General features: G+C 36.4%; 2 protein-coding genes across 5 annotated transcripts in view; one reads left to right on the top strand and one right to left on the bottom strand.

Annotated features, from left to right (window-relative positions):
- OSTN (osteocrin) overlaps positions 1 to 15,359 on the bottom strand; it is a 420,502-nt gene that overhangs the window by 25,138 nt on the left and 380,005 nt on the right. The window lies entirely within an intron of this gene.
- UTS2B (urotensin 2B) overlaps positions 1 to 15,359 on the top strand; it is a 75,103-nt gene that overhangs the window by 58,681 nt on the left and 1,063 nt on the right. The window contains exons 7-8 of one of the 2 annotated variants that reach the window (XR_010116694.1): positions 6,551 to 6,618; positions 7,151 to 7,716. The gene's annotated coding sequence lies outside the window, so the exon portion shown is untranslated. Of the gene's footprint in view, positions 1 to 6,550; positions 6,619 to 7,150; positions 7,717 to 15,359 lie in introns of those variants that run through there. The other variant, XR_010116693.1, reaches the window with a different exon arrangement.

Genomic DNA, 15,359 nt, shown 5'->3' with positions numbered 1-15,359 from the left:
AAAATGGCCACAAGCTCTTTCCCTCTGAAGCCTTCCAGGGTGAATGGGGTCCAAGCTAGGGAAAAGAGAAACTTTATTAATACCCATGGTTTGGGGTCACATATAAGAATGGTTATTTGAATTACAGTTATATGGTTATTTTTCTAGTACAGGTAACCAGAGGGATTCTTATTATTTCGATGTGACCAGTAGAGCCATTAATACTTGCCTTTGGGTTTATTCTAGGGGTAGGGAAAACAACTACCACTGAGTGGGTTGGAATGCATGGGGATGAGAGGAAAAGCTGTTTTTCTGATTATGATCTATGGAGTTTTTCAATAAGGTGTTATAATAACAATATTCTGGAGCAAAGTGTTTCTTGACCTAAATCTACAGAATGTGTATAATTTTGCTGGCTGTCTTCCCTCTGCTCTCAGATCTACGCTGCCTTTTCTCACCCTACTTTCAGTCCTAGGAGGCTGACCTTCTTGGAACACATAAATGTTCCTGTGCCCTCTGGCTTTGGTATGGATCAAGCAATAGATAATTTGAGGAAGACAGATAGAGGAAGAGCAGGAGAGAGGTCAGGATAATTTTCTCCTGGCCACTCGTTGCAAAACCTCTTCCAGGGAGGTATGCTCCTGAACAAAAGTCACTGCTTTTCTTTTCTTGCTTTTTTTTTTTTTAGATGGTGTCTCGCTCTGTTGCCCAGGCTGGAGTGCAATGGCGTGATCTTGGCTCACTGCAACCTTTGCCTCCCGGGTTCAAGCGATTCTCCTGCCTCGGCTTCCCAAGGACCTGGGATTACAGGTGCATGCCACCACACCCAGCTGATTTTTATATTTTTAGTAGAGACGGGGTTTCACTTTGCTGGCCAGGCTGGTCTCGAACTCCCACCCTCAGGCGATCCACCTGCCTCGGCCTCCCAAAGTGCTGAGATTACAGGCATGAGCCACCGCACCCGGCCAAGTCACTACTTTTCTCAAGGCATCTGAAACTCTATGACTCTCTGACTTTTGGAAACCTCTTCCTTTCTTGTCTTTTCAGGCCACCATGGGCTGCTGTGCCATCCATTATAATCTACCTGTACCCAGAGTTTTGTAAATAGTCTTCCTTTGAAAAAACCCTCCTCAAATTTTCCTATTTCAAAGGTGACACCTATTTCTTGTTGGAACCGTAACACAATAGCATTTCTTGCTTTACTGACCTAAAATATTAAATGGGAGAATTAAAGCAATAAGAGTTGTACAAATGTTTAATAGTAATTAAATTCAAATATAGAGCACTATTATTGTTATTATTTGCAAGACTTTTTAGTGTTGTGTGAAGGAGTGAGAGAAACCATTATTTAGAAAAATTCTAGGCCAATCATCAATTTTTTTTTTTTTTTCTTGAGATGGAGTTTTGCTCTTGTTGCCCAGGCTGGAGTGTAATGGCGCGATCTCGGCTAACTGCAACCCCTGCCTCCTGGGCTCAAGTGATTCTCCTGCCTCAGCCTCCCAAGTAGCTGGGATCATAGGCATGTGCCACCACGCCCAGCAAATTTTGTATTTTTAGTAGAGATGGTGTTTCACCATGTTGGTCATGTTGATCTCAAACTCCCAACCTCAGATGATCTGCCTGCCTTGGCCTCCCAAAGTGCTGGGTTTAAGGGCATGAGCCACAGCGCCCGGCCGTCGGTATCTTCTAATGTTAAAGAGTCATTCAGATAGTAGTTACTATCTTTCCAGAAAAAAGTCAGGGCGCGGTAGCTCATGCCTGTAATCTCCGCACTTTGGAAGGTTGAGGCAGGCAGATCACTTGAGATCAGGAGTCCCAGCTACTCGGTAGGCTGAGGCAGGAGAATCGCTAGAACCCGGGATGTGGAGGTTGCAGTGAGCTCAGATTTTGCCACTGCACTCCAGCCTGGGCGACAGAGCAAGACTCCGTCTCAAAAAAAGAAAAAAAGGAAACAGAAATAAAATGATAACTTCAGACTTTAAACAAGTGAATGGAAATGAGGGAAATATTTTGGGCTTCAAAGTGTAGTTGAGTTAATGTTGCCCGGAGAATTGAAGTAATTTGCACATGAATCGGAAAATGAAGCTAGTGTCCTATTCAGGTAAAAATGTGTTAAGCGATACAAAATAGGAAACAACATGTGGTTCTTTGTTTCAAGCTAATATGATCTAATATAGGGTTTTCCCTGTTTAGCTTTTTATATTTGTTTCTTTTAACTTTTGTTTTCCCTAGCTTTCATGAATTTTTTTGTTTCCATCTCCTGGTGGACCTTTTTGAAAGCAGAGTTAATTTTCTTTTTCTTTACTGACATTTTATAGTAATTTAGAATTAAATAATATATTTTGTACCCTGGTGACTCAGAGTTTTAAAATCTGGGATTATGTAGCGATATAATTCAGGGGCCTATATATGTAGATGGGAAAGGGTTACATCTTTAGTTCTGTTAACCTGTAAATGAAAGATAACATTTATGGCCGAACGCAGCGGCTCACCCCAGTAATCCCAGCACTCTGAAAGGCAGAGGTGGGCAGACCACTTGAGGCCAGGAGCTCAAGACCAGGCTGGCCAACGTGGAGAAACACAGTCCCTACTAAAAATACAAAAATTAGCCAGGTGTGGTGGCAGGCACCTATAATCCCATGCCTATAATCCCAGCTACTTGGGAGGCTGAGGCAGGAGAATCACTTGAAACTGGGAGGTGGAGGTGGCAGTGAGCCGAGATGTCACCATTGCACTCCAGTCTGGGCAACAAGAGCAAAACTGCATCTCAAAAAAAAAAAAGCTTAAGTCGCTGCTCTCCAGCCTAGGCAACAGAGTCAGACTCCATTTTAAAAAATAAAAATAAAAATAAAAAAATATATATAGCATTTACTTTATGAATATAGAAAAGAAATAATAGTGATAGTTGTATCTGTACATTGTTATTCATAAAAATCACAACTACTTTCAAAGCACATTTTAGTTATCATAGATACTTTGAAATGGTTATGTTCTGCACTAGTCACAACAATTTTTTTTTCTTTTTTTTTTTTAGACAGAGTCTCCCTCTGTCACCCATGCTGGAGTGCTGTGGCACAATCTTGGCTCACTGAAACCTGCACCTCCCATGTGTTCAAGCGATTCTCATGCCTCAGCCTCCCGAGTAGCTGGGATTACAGATGAGTGCCACCACGCCTGGCTGATTTTTGTATGTTTAGTAGAGACGGGATTTCACCATGTTGGCCAGGCTGGTCACGAACTCCTAACCTCAGGTGATCTGCCTGCCTCGGCCTCCCCACGTGCTGGAATTACAGGCGTGAGCCACCGCACCCAGCCACAGCTATAGTTTGCAGACATATCTTTACATCTTATTTTAGGTATTAATAAATAAAATATTTAAAATATTTTATGTATATGTTATATTGCAAATTAATTTAAAAAATTGTTTTTGATAATTCTGTTTCAAAGCAGTGGCTAACCTTCGAACTCTTATAAATTCTATCACTCTAAAAACAATATTCTGAGAAGGGGTTCATAGGTTTCACCAAACTGCCATACTGACCTATGACACAAAAAAGTTTATGAATCCCTGAATTAAGTGATGTATGTGATCTTTAAGCACAGAGTATGGAAAATGGATCTCAGATGTATTACCTTCTCTTAGTAAGTGTGAGAAGATAGAGAATGTGTGCCTGATAAGGGGAAAAACATAAGGGCATATACATGAAAACCACAGACATTTATAAGAAACTCATGCAGGTTTTGTGCACACTCATGCATACAACAGTAACAAATAATTCCTGGTCTTGTGAAAGATCTAACAACACATAAGGAAGGAGTAAAATTCTTGTCTCATTGAATTTGAAAAAATAGCAGTAAATAACCCTCAGTACAGCTCTCTAAGCAAAATTTTTATAATTTTTATAAAATTTTATTTTTACAAAATGTTTGCAAAATTGCAAGCTATACATTCTTGTTACTAAATACGTGACATTTTAGTCTTGTGGTTTATATATATGTGATATATATATATGTGTGATTTTTTTAATGACGCTGAAGCCTTAGTAACAGATGACAGAAAATTTTAACACTGTATTATGTTTGAACTATCATTACACCTCAAAATAAGTCTGAAATTGTTTTTAACTAAAACTCAGAAATGTCTATAGAAATATTTTATGCAATAACTATTATTTATCTTTCATCGTTTTCTACTTCTGGAATATACAAAACAAATTTCAGATGTGCTTTAAGAACAAAAAGAGGAATTCCTGTATTTAAAAAAATCCTGCCAAAAAATCTCAGAGGAAGTGTCCTTGGAATTTAATTTGAATGCATAAATTATCAACTTTAAAAAGTAAAAATGTGGAAGACTAAAGAATATACATTAGGAGGGATTCTCAACTTTCGAAGCCCATGGATGAGCTTCTGTGCAAATGCCTCATGCTCCTTAACACTGCCAAACTTCTCGAAATAGTTGGAGGTGAAGGTAAAGGAGATAAAAGGGGAAAAGAAATAGTTCATTTTTAATTTCCTAGGGTCATCAATTATGTTACTAAATTCTTTTCTTGCTTTATACAGCATTGGATGAAACTTTTGCAATCTAGCTCCAGGGATATTGATTAACGTTATATGGGTTTTGCACTGCACATTCCGGAGGGCAACAGTATGGATGGTTGCAGAATGCAGCATTCCTTTGTGACCCCCGACTCTCCTTCCCAATTTCATTTCTTGTCCCATTTTCTTATTCTTATCACCTAATAGTGAGTTCTCATGCTACTTAGTCCTTTTAAGAATGTGTCTTTTTTTTTTTTTTTTTTTTTTTTGTGACGGGGTCTTGCTCTGTCACCAGGCTGGAGTGCAGTGGCCCGATCTCAGTTCACTGCAACCTCCACCTCCCACGTTCAAGCGGTTCCCTTGCCTCAGCCTCCTGCGTAGCTGGGGCTATGGGAACCCACCACCATGCCCAGCTAATTTTTTATATTTTAGTAGAGACAGGGTTGCACCGTGTTGGCCAGGATGGTCTCGATCTCCCGACCTGGTGATCTGCCCACCTCTGCCTCCCAAAGTGTTGGGATTACAGGCATGAGCCACTGCGCCCAGCCAAGAATGTGCCCTTAATGTTTAAGCCTCTAAGCCCTCTCCTATGTGACTTTCTCTTAGCAGAATAATCCACTTAACCTGTCAGAAAGGGCACTAGTTGTGTGTGCCAAAATTTGTTATAATTACTGAATTTGAAAATGTTTTCACTATTTCTTGAAAAGTATTGATAAAATATCTTGTTATTTATTTATTTATTTATTTATTGAGACTGAGTCCTCACTCTGTTGCCCAGGCTGGAGTGCAGTTCTGCAATCTTGGCTTACTGCAACCTCTGCCTCCTGGGCTCAAGTGATTCTTTTGCCTCAGCCTGCCAAGCATCTGGGATTACAGGCGCCCGCCACCAAATCCAGCTAATTTTTTGTATTTTTAGTAGAGATGGGGTTTCACCATATTGGGCAGGCTGGTCTCGAACTCCTGACCTCAAGCAATCCACCCGCCTTGACCTCTCGAAGTTCTGGGATTACAACTGCGAACCACTGCACCCAGCCCATAAGTTATTTAAATAGTAATTATTTCTCTTTTATTTGTTCCCATAAAGTTCTTATTAAACTATACATTAATTTGTTTCACTGCATTCTTCATATGTTTTTGACACATTGAGTCATTTTCTTGGCCTTATTATGTGATTAATTTATTTACTCTTTTACCAGGTCTAATCTGCTGTTTATCTCATTGCTTAGTTTTTTAAGGAATTTATTATAAAATAGTTCAGACATATGACAAAATAGAATAGTATAACAAACTCCCATGTGCACATCATTCTAAGTCAATAATTATCAATTTATTTGTAAACCTTACTTCATCCATTCCACTCCCACTCCTGTATTATTTTTTTAAAAATCATATTTAAATATTTAACTGAGGTATCTCTCTCATTTTTAAGGTCTGTACCATTTCATATTTAAAAGTAAATAATAGTTATTTAACATCATCAAATAGTTACTGTTCACATTCACAATTGTCTCTTACCTGTATTAATTTTTAAAAGGCTCATTGTTTGAATCAGGACACATAAAACATTTTAACCGGTTAATAAATCCCTCTACTTTAGTCTTTAGAATCCCCTTCCCTTTCCATCTCTTTTCTAATCTCTTCAAATGCTGTTGTTTATTTACGGAAGAAACTAGATCATTTGTCCTGTAGTTTCCCACAGTCTGGATTTTGCTATTTGCCTCCCCGTAGTGTGTCTGAACTCATTTCTGTCTTTCACATTTCCTGAAAATTGGTAGGTATACATCTAGAGACAAGACTGTTTTTGGCAATACTGTTTTATAGGTAGTGCTGGGTTCTGTCATCAGGAGGCAGATAATGACTTGCTGTTTTCTTCTTGTGATGCTAACAGCAGTTAATGATAATTGTCTAGACCCATCATTTCATTAGGGTTTGCAAAATAGAAATTTTCTAATTCTATCATTTTTTAGCCAAAATAATTTTATAAAGAGAAATTTCTACCTCATTTACGAATTCCACAATTTCTTGATGGTTTTAGCTGCAAAAATTCTATAAAGAGAAAATTCCACCTCCTCTACTGTCAGTGGTGAAGCTCACGTAAGAAAGGTAGGTTTAATCTTCTCTTCATTTATATGTTTTCAAAAACAATGAACTGATAACTAGTATTTTCTAAAGATTTTTCAGTCATAGATTTAAACAGATTTAATGCATTCAACTGGGAAGAAAATGTCAGTGAATTGTGTTGAAGTAGTAAAAATACAGTTGATCTAGTAGGAACATAAAATTATTTTCTAATAAGGTAATACTGCACTCCTACCAAATAAACAGGATTTTAGTAATATCTGAGGGATTTTTGATGGTGAGTTAGACTGTATTTGGCATAGAATTTGGAAATGTAACCTGAATGTGAATATGCTGCAAAATGTTGAATGTATATATAGAAATACCTTTTCTGTCGATGCCAAATGCCCATTGTAAATGAACCTTAAATATTACATTCCTCCTTTGTACAATAATATTTCTTTATAAAACTCATGATTTTGTTCCCCCAGGCAGAGGTGGGGCAGAAAATGTACAAAGTGAGCTTGAATATCCTGTCATACCTGATAGCAAGAAAGCTTATTATTTCTAATTTCAGGTCAAAAGAACTCAAGAGCCAATTTGAGGGCGCTCCGATTAGCTAAAGTATGACAGTCTGAGCATCAGTAAAATCATTAACTACAAACTATTTTGAGAAATCGTATTGCTAGTGATAATCTTGGTATTGCTATTCTGAGATAGTTGAGTTTGTATTGTGAAATAAAGCACATATGTATTTATTTGATAATCCAATTCTGTCATTCTTGGTGCAAATAAGAAAGGGGACTCATGGCATGGAAAAAATGAAATAAAGTTATAAATTGAACATGTTAAATAAAATTACAACACCTGATATGGCATGATTTCAAAATGTCCACAAAACATTCATATTAGCATAAATTTATGTTCCTCAATTAATACCAGCATGCACTCATGACTCAGTCTGTGCACTAAAATTCCTGAAAACAATCACTAATCCAAGCGAAATTAGCAACCCTAATGCCCCGATGGTCATCTGCCAACACCGCTTTTCACTTAAAGGATGCAGCAAGCCTCCTCAGAAAAAGAGTCACTCCCCCAGGACAACAAACTACAACAAACTGCCCTTAAGAGTCATTTCTTTGTTATCACAGGTGTCAATATTTTTCTATATTTTGTTTATAATTTTATTTTTTAAATAAAAAGTTTATAAAAAATGGTTCTAAAATGAACAGCCTTATGCGTGCTTTCTTCTTCTAAACACATTTTTACTAGTATACATTTGGGAGCGATATCTAGAAAGAGGAGGAAGGCTGGGCCAGAAAGTCAGTACACATACACTATGCTGGATATCGCCATAATCCCCTCCACGTGGGTTCCATTTTGCACTCCACTCAGCACCACCCGGGAATGCCTTTTTCTCATAGCCTCAGCAATTATTTTGGTTTTTCAAAAATCCGTTTTTACCAATCTATCGGGTGAGGAATTGTATGTGAGTAAAATTATAGTATACTTTTTTCTCATAAAGAGAATGGTGTGCATCTTTTCACATGGCTAAGGGCAATTTGCATTTTTTTCATGAATCGACTACTGTTTTTTACCCCATTTTTCTGTAGTTTGTTCTTTTTCCTCTTTATTTTTCAAAGTTCTTTACATATTAAATATACTAACCCGTTGATATAAGTTACAAACATTTTTTCCAATTTATACTTTGTGTTTTTACTTTGTTTTATGGTATCTTGTGTCATGAAAACTTCAAAATATATAATTAATTTTTTTCCTTGTTTTTTCTATTCAAATTTTAAATCTAATTTAGAAGAGCTTCTCTATTCCTTCTCTATGTAGAACTTCCAACAATGTCTTCTTCTAGTACCTACATGGGTTCATGTATTTCTTCAATCAAATCTCTGATGCATTTAGAATTTATCATAATGTAGAGTTTGAGAATGAATTACTTTGATCTTTTTTCTCATATCTGAACATCACTTACTCAAACTATATTCTTTTACTTACTAATATGAGATGCTACATTTTATACATTTTAAAGTTGCATATGAAATAGAGTCTATTTATTGAATTTCTCTTCTGATCTATCTATTTATGGACAATGCTATTGTAAAAAAAAACTATATAATATTTTAAAATATCTGGTAGGGCTCTTTTTTTCTGTTTTCTTTGGCAGAGATTCTCTGGCTATGCTAGCTTTTATTTTTTTAAATAAACTTTATAATCAACCCTGATGGCACTTTCTATTAGAATTGTGTTAAGTTTGCAATTTAACTTAAGTGGAGCTAACATGTTTGTGCTTTTGAGTCTTTTGACTTAAGAACACAGTACGTGCCTTAACCATTAAATAAGATACTGGCTTTTGGGCTAAAATACAAATACACACATACATACACATCATGTTTCAAAAGCGTTTCTCAGTTCTTATTCTATTGCACTTTCTTAGACGTTAATAAATATAAGATTTTGTCAAATACCTCTTCTGTCATCTATTAATATAATCATATGACTTTTATCTATTGTTCTATTAATATGAAACATTACATTAAATAATTACTAATATTAAATCATATTTACTTTCCTGGAATAAGCCCCCCTTGGTCAAGATGTATTCTTTTTTTAAAAGTGTTGTTGGATTCTATTTGCTAAGATTTTATCTATGACTTTTTGTCGATATTCATGTATGAGATAAGTCTAATGCTTCCTCTTTTGTAAGTACTGCACACTAACCAATTGTGCTACTGAAGCTCCTAAAATTTTCTTATTTATTTATTTGAATTAAATTTTATCTTTTACAAAGTATTTTTAAAAAATATTTTATTTTAGATTCAGGGTATTACATGTGTAGGTTTGCTACGTGGGTATATTGGGCGATGCTGGGGTTTGGGCCTTTAGTGAACCCATCACCCAAATAGTGAACATAGTATTCAATAGGTAGTTTAGCAACTCCTCTCTCTTTCCTTCCACCTTTTGTAGCCCCCAGGGTCTATTGTTTTCATCTTTATGCCCATGGGTACCCACTGTTTAGCTTCCACTTATAAGTGAGAACATCTAGTATTTTATTTCCTGTTTCTGCATTAATTCAGTTAGAATAATGGCCTCCAGCTGCATCCATGTAGCTGCAAAGAACATAATTTTCTTCTTTTTTATGGCTGTGTAGTATTCCATGGTGTCTATATACCACATTTTCTTTATCCAGTCCACCATCGTTGGACACTTAGGTGATTCCATGACTTTACTATTGTGAATAGTGCTGCCATAAACATGATTTCCTTTTTTAAATGTAGTTTTTGTGATTTGGGAGTCAATATTACACTTGTTTCAGGAAATGAATTTGGAAATTTCCTTTTTAAAAAAATATTCTCTGAAAAGATAAAGTACTATTGAAATTATTTGATAGCTTAAGATTTGGTAAAATTCTCCTGTGAAAATATCTGAATCTGGTACTTCTGTCAGCAAATTAAATAAAAATGGTAAATAAAATTAATAATAAATAAACTTTAAAGAAATGGTAATTGGAGTGTATCTATTTGAACCAATGTTTATAAGTTGTATTTTGCTAACAATTTATTCATTTTTAAAGACACTGAATTTGTTTATAGAGAATTGAGCATAGTAGTTTCCTATTTTTCAAGTTCCTCTTTTGTAATGGCTATTTCCATGTTGTCTTTTCTGATTTTGTAAATTTACTTTTCTACTTTTTTCTTAAGTAAGCCTGGCTTGTCTTTTTGTTGGTATAATAAATGCAGCTTTGCATTGATTTATTATATTTTATATCGTGCTTTATAAACTTACCGATTTCAGCTTTCATCATTGTTAATCTTTACCTTATGCTTTTTTTCTGCTTATGTTGGTTTACTTTGCTGTTCTTTCTATACTTTTTTCCTGTAATGTTTGCATTATTTGTATTTTTGTTTGATTACTATCGTGCTAGTTTGTATCTAATATTTTCTTTTTCTGCCCATTGTATTGTATTTTTATTATTATTTTCAATAAAGTGTGTAATTTTATTTTGTATTCTTCTTTAACCAAATAGTAAATGACATGGTTTGTATTTTCCAGGTAAGAGTGTTTTCTTGTTTTTGATTTTGTTATTAATTTCTAGTTTTACTATATTTCAGTTAGTGATTGCTTTTGTAATATATCTGTTCTTTGGAATTTCCTGAGGTTTGTCACCTAAGACATGGTAAATTTTATGAATGTTCCATATTCACTGGAAAATAAGTTATATTCTCTATTATTGTAGTTCAAAGTTCAAAACAGATTTATAATGTACATTTTATGGGTTATGTTGTATAGATCTTCTATAAATTTTGAGTATATAATCGGTCTTGAATTTTAAACAATTAATTAAGGTCTTCTATTATTAATGTGTTTCTTTTTTTTTTTTTTTTTTCTGAGATGGAGTTTCACTCTTCTTGCCCAGGCTGGAGTGCAATGGTGAGATCTCGGCTCACCGTAACCACCGCCACCTGGGTTCAAGCGATTCTCCTGCCTTAGCCTCCCGAGTAGCTGGGATTACAGGCATGCACCACCACGCCTGGCTAATTTTGCATTTTTAGTAGAGATGGGGTTTTTCCATGTCGGTCAGGCTGGCATCCAACTCCCGACCTCAGGTGATCCACCTGCCTCAGCAACCCAAAGTGCTGGGATTACAGGCATGAGCCACGGCACCCAGCCTTATTAATACATTTCTTTCTATTTTCTGGCATTCTTTGTAGTTTCTCTTTGGTAAATGCTGTTGCACTGTTTTTCATTTTTAAGTTATATTTTTTCTGGTATCATTTGTTCATTCTTTTACTGTTATCCATCCTAAATCTTGTTATTTTTAATTGCATCTCTCAAATGCAGAAAAGTATCGTATTTTCCTTTATCAGAGAGTCTGAAAACACTGGTATTTTAATAGGCAAGTTATATCCATTTACATTTATTGATATAATAGATTTTTTAAATCATATTTTAAAACTTACATATGAGTTTATTACATACAGGATTTCTCTGTATTATATTTTGTTGTGCTTTTTTTCATAGAAAAGTTTTAGTTTTTATTCCCATGATTATTTTTGTATTAATATTTTTATATAATAATCTTGCACCTCTCTGTTTTCAGTTTTTGTCTATTGTTATTTAGTATAAGACCTATAAAATTCAGTTGTAATGTTTTCTTTCTTCTTCATGTCCCCAAGCATCTATTTGTTGTAATAACCTTTTATTTTCAGTTAATAGCCAGGAAGCAATCAAATACTCATTCTAAATTTTATGTACTATCACTGTTTGACCTGAAAGTTTGATGGTTGTGCTCTGTTTTTTCAAACCATGTACTATAACACATTCTCTTTCTTGCCACCATCATTTTACTTTGCTTTTAAAGGCAATGCTCACACCTAATTCTAACAGTGATATCTCTCCAGTCATTTTGCTTGCCCAAGGTAACTCATGTATTAGCTTCCTCAGGATATGCTCATGGAAGGAATATTCCCTAAATTTTTGCATATTTATAGTGGCTTATTTGTAGCTTTCATATGTGAAAATCTGTTCAGATGGATATTAAATGCTTGCCAATTTCCCCTTTTTTCTTGCAAGCTGAGCTATATTTGATAGCTAGCTAGACAGATTATATTACCTAGGTAGTTTCTCATTATGGTACTTTCTAAAGAAATTATTATGGTTTATTAGTCCATTCTGACACTGATATGAAGGACATACCTGAGACTGGGTAATTTATAAAGGAAAGAATTTTAATTGACTCACAGTTCCACAGGGCTGGGGAAGCTTCAGGAAACTTATAATCATGGTAGAAGGAGAAGAAAACACATCCTTCTTCACCTGGTGGCAGCAAGAAGTGCAGAGAAAAGGGAGGAAAAGCCTCTTATAAAACCATCAGATCTCATGAGAACTCACTCACTATCATGAGAACAGCAGCATGGGGGTAGCCACCTCCATGATTCAATTACCTCCCACTGGGACCTTCCCATAACACGAGGGGATTACGAGAACTAAAGTTCAAGATAACGTTTGGATGGGGACACAGCTAAACCATATAATTCCATCCCTGGCCTCTCCCAAATCTCATGTCTTCCCATTTTAAAACACAATCATCCCTTCCCAACAGTCCCACAAAATCTTAACTCATTCCAGCATTAACCTAAAAGTCCAAGTCCAAAGTTCATTTGAGACAAGGCAGTTCTCTTCTGCCTATGAGCCTGTAAAATCAAAAGGAAATTAGTGACTTCCTAGATACAATGTGGAGGACAGGCATTGGATAAATACACCTGTTCCAAATGGGAGACATTGGTCAAAATGAAGGGGCTACAGGCCCCATGCAAGTCTGAAATCCAGTGGGGAGTAAATTCTTAAAACTCCAAAATAATCTCCTTTGATTTCATGTCTCACATTCATGTCCTCCCCTCTTGGCTGCTTTCACGAGCTGGCGTTGAATGTCTGTGGCTTTTCCAGGTGCACAGCGAAAGCTGTCGGTGGATCTACCATTCTGGGGTCTGCAGGATGGTGGCCCTCTTTTCACAGCACTACTAGGCAGTGGGGACTCTGTGTGGGAGCTCCAACCCAACGTTTCCCTTCTGCACTGCCCTAGTAGTGGTTCTCCATGAGGGCTCTGCCCCTGCAGCAAACATCTGCCTGGGCATCCAGTATTTCCACACATCCTCTAAAATCCAGGTGGAGGTTCCCGAACCTCAATTCTTGCCTTCTGTGCACCCACAGGAAAAACACCATGTGGAAGCCACCAAGGCTTGGGGCTTGCACCCTCTGAAACCATGGCCCCAGTTATACCTTGGCCCTTTTTAGCCAAGGCTGGAGTGGCTGGGAAGCAGATTACCAAGTGCAGGTTCCTGGTCGTGGCCCAAGAAACCATTTTTCCCTCCTAGGCCTATGGGTCTGTGTTGGGAGGGGTGCTGTGAAGACTTCTGACATGCCCTGGAGATATTTTCCCCGTTGGCTTGGTGATTCTCATTTGGCTTCTAGTTATTCATGTAAATTTCTGCTGCTGGATTAAATTTCTCCCCAGAAAATGGGGTTTTCTTTTCTACTGCATCATCTGGCTGCAAATTTTTCAAACTTTTATGCTTTGCTTCCTCTTGAACACTTTGCCATTTAGAAATTTCTTCCACCAGATGCCCTAAATCATCTCTCTCAAGTTCAAAGTTCCTCAGACCTCTAGGGCAGGGGCAAAATGCTATCAATCTCTTTGCATTGCAAGAGTGACTTTTAATTCATTTCCCAACAAGTTCCTCATCTGCATCTGAGACCACCTCAACCTGGACTTCATTGACCATATCACTATCAGCATTTTGGCTAAAGCCATTCAATAAGTCTCTAGGAAGTTCCAAACTTTCCCATGTTATTCTGTCTTCTTCTGAGCCCTCCAAATTGTTCCAACCTCTCTGCCTGTTACCCAGTTCCAAAGTTGCTTCCATATTTTCAGGTGTCTTTATAGCAGCACCCCACTCTCTGTGGTACCTGTTCTTACGTTTGTATGAAGGACATACCCGAGACTGGGTAATTTATAAAGGAAAGAGGTTTAATTGACTCACGGTACCACAGGCCTTGGAAGACCTTAGGAAACTTACAATCATGGCAGAAGGGGAAATAAATATGTCCTTCTCCACATGGTGGCAGCAAAGAGAAGTGCAGAGCAAAAGGGAGAAAGCCTCTTATAAAGCCATCAGATCTCGTGAGAACTCACTGACTATCACAAGAACATCAGCATGGGGGTAACGACACCCATGATCAATTACCTTCCACTGGGTCCCTCCTATGACACATGGAGACGATGGGAACTACAATTCAAGATGAGATTTAGGGGGACACAGCCAAACCATATCATATGGTGAAGGTTCAATGTAAACTATATAGTATTTATGCAGTAAATATTTAGTATACTATATTTAGTATTTATGCTATAATACATTTATATATATTTATGTACAGTGTTTACTTATTGATTTATTAGAAGGCACCATATTTTCTTCTCCAAAAGCTCAACTAATCTTTGGATGCCGATGTTCTTCTTTTTAAATTAGTTTTTAAACATATATTTATTTTTGATATACTTACTTACCCAGCAGTGGTGATGCTGGAACATACGGTAGCTCAATTTTTAGTTTTCTGAGGAATCTCTAAACTGTTCTCTATAGTTGTTATACTAATTTACATTCCCACTAACGGTGCACTAGTATTCCCTTTTCATCATTTCTTGTATTACAATTTGTTATAAATAATACTATGTTTTCAATTAGTATGTGATTTTTTTTGAGGTACGTAAACTATATTTTTCTCCTCTTTTCACCAGAACCTAACATAGTACCTAGAACATAGTGGAACTAATTTCTATTTCTCTAGTTAAAGTAGGGTCTAAATTTCAAAATATAGGATAGGATGGTTTTTCACATACATGTAGTATAAGTTATGGTCTTCAAATGATGATTTTATTTTCTAGTGTAGCTTTGAGAATCTTTCAGAACAGAGGTATAGCAAATTGCGACAAGTATCCTGACAATCATTTTGCATAAAAAGCCGGGGAACTGGGAACAAGAATGAAAAGTCCAAGATCTCTAAGAATTAAGAAAGATGGAAGCAAAGGATGTGAAAATGAGTACAAGAAGAAATGAGGTTCCAGATTATGAAATTCCTTGTAGGCCTTGCAAAGGAGTTTGACTTTTGTACTGTAGGCAATGGATAACATTTCACATAGATTTTTGTTTTAGATGATTATCCTGGTAGCTGAGTACAGGATACATTGGTGATAAAGGGATGGTAATGGTGGT

This window comes from Symphalangus syndactylus, chromosome 17 (genome assembly GCF_028878055.3).
Source record: "Symphalangus syndactylus isolate Jambi chromosome 17, NHGRI_mSymSyn1-v2.1_pri, whole genome shotgun sequence".
NCBI classification, from domain to species: Eukaryota; Metazoa; Chordata; class Mammalia; order Primates; family Hylobatidae; genus Symphalangus; species Symphalangus syndactylus.
Note: the sequence above shows the minus strand (reverse complement) of the source record. Positions and strands in the feature narration are given on the sequence as shown.